The sequence below is a fragment of the Meles meles genome, chromosome 4 (assembly GCF_922984935.1).
Source record: "Meles meles chromosome 4, mMelMel3.1 paternal haplotype, whole genome shotgun sequence".
NCBI classification, from domain to species: Eukaryota; Metazoa; Chordata; class Mammalia; order Carnivora; family Mustelidae; genus Meles; species Meles meles.
In genome coordinates this window covers 99,714,101-99,716,283 of record NC_060069.1, presented here as the reverse complement: position 1 = coordinate 99,716,283, position 2,183 = coordinate 99,714,101, and the positions used below count along the sequence as shown (strand labels likewise).

Here is a 2,183-nt window from a genome sequence, read left to right as displayed (position 1 = left end):
TATTTTTTCTTCTTTTTTTTTTAACTTTTCCTCTTTTGCCTTTTTTTTTTTAAAAAGACACATTTATTCAGCGTCATGATCAGACTATTACATTTAGCAATCAACAGCATGGGTGCAAAAAAAAAAATCTACATTAAAACCCTTTGCTGGAATGCTTTACACTTTCCACAGAACAGAAACTAAAATAACCTGTTATACAATTAGTCGCAAATACAATCCTCGAGGTTTTTTGCCCATACACATGAGTATTGTCTAAAACATGTCTTTTTAGCAGCTAGGCCCTGCCACAACTGTGCTTGGCTGAGTTCACAAATCTGTTGTAACCTGTAGCTTCCCTGTCCCTTCTCTGGCTCTCCTCTCCTGCTAAGCTTTGTTTCCTGGCAGTAATTAAAACCTTCTGCCACTGCTGTAGCTACTGCTGCTGCTGGAACCACCATAGCCACCTTGGTTTCGTGGTTTGGCGAAATATTGGCCTCTACCACCATAAGGGCCAGAGCTTCTGCCTCCAAAATTGCCTCCTTTCATGGGTCCAAAATTTGAGGATTGATTGTTGTAATTGCCAAAATCATTATAGCTTCTGCCACCTCCAAAGTTGCTTCCATCATTACCAAATCCATTATAGCCATCCCCACTGCCACCATATCCACCACCACCTCAACTGCCACCAAAGCCACCTCGACCACTGAAGTTTCCTCCGTGACCAAAGTTGTCATTCCCACCAAAACCACCTCCACGACCACCACCAAAGTTTCCAGAACCACTTCGACCTCTTTGGCTGGATGAAGCACTAGCCATCTCTTGCTTAGAGAGCGCTTTCCTTACTTCACAGTTGTGGCCATTCACAGTATGGTATTTTTGAATGACAATCTTGTCTACAGAATCATGGTCATCAAATGTTACAAAAGCAAAACCCCTCTTTTTGCCACTGCCTCGGTCAGTCATGATCTCAATCACTTCGATTTTCCCATACTGTTCAAAATAATCTCTTAGATGATGTTCTTCAGTGTCTTCTTTAATGCCACCAACAAAAATCTTTTTCACAGTTAAGTGGGCACCAGGTCTTTGAGAATCTTCTCTTGAGACAACCCTCTTTGGTTCTACAACTCTTCCATCCACCTTGTGTGGCCTTGCATTCATGGCTGCATCCACCTCCTCCACAGTGGCATATGTGACAAACCCAAAGCCTCTGGAGCGCTTGGTGTTTGGATCTCTAATTACCACACAGTCCGTAAGTGTTCCCCCTTGCTCAAAATGGCTCCTCAGACTCTCATCGGTTGTTTCAAAGCTCAGACCTCCGATGAAGAGCTTCCGCGCTGTTCAGGCTCTTTGGGAGACTCTGACTTAGACATGACGGGGGTGGGAGGGGAGACTTTAACGATGCTTACTCGGTGGCGTCCACAGGCAGAAAGGAAGTCCTCTTTCGCCTTTTAACGTTTTAAAACTATTTTATCTTAACAATACCTTTTTTTTAAAAAATGTTTTTAAAATTTCATTGTTATAGTTATATTTTATCCCTTCACTGTATTTAACCTTATTTTTTGTATACATACAGATTTTTTTTTTCTTTGAATTTTTGGGATATAATTTCTTCTAATAGATCAAAATATACCCTAAATCTAGCACATGGTTTTGTTCTAGTCTCCAACCTGATCACATTCTCTCCTCTTTTTTTAAATTTCTTTTTCCAACAACTTATCTTATCAATTCCTTTTTTAGAATCTTTTTAAAAATTTTTATCTTTACAGTCATATTCCATCCCTTTATTGTGTTAACCCTTATTTTTGGATATATATAAGTTTTCCTTTCTCTAAAATTTTAGGAGGTACTTTCTTCTAAGAGACCAGAATACACCAATCTCAAGTGAGTGGCTCTGTTCTATTCACCAGTCTAATTTATTATTTTTTTTTAATTTTTATTTTCCCCCTTTCTCTTCCCCTGGTTTCAGGTATCTTCTGATGGGTTAGTGATATTGTTATGGGGTCTTTGCCACCATTTTAGTATTTTATTCTCTCATTCACTTATTTTTATCTGGATAAAATGACAAGGTGAAAAAACTCAGCATCACACACACACACACACACACACACACACACACACACACACACAAAAGAACAAGAGGCAGAACTGATGGCTTGGGACCTAATCAATATGGACATTGATAATATGTCAGAACTAGAATTCAG

At 39.2% G+C, this 2,183-nt stretch overlaps 1 pseudogene; it reads right to left on the bottom strand.

The window, feature by feature from the left end:
• Window positions 1-238: 238 nt before the first annotated feature.
• Window positions 239-1,349, bottom strand: LOC123940566 (annotated as a pseudogene).
• Window positions 1,350-2,183: the final 834 nt, after the last annotated feature.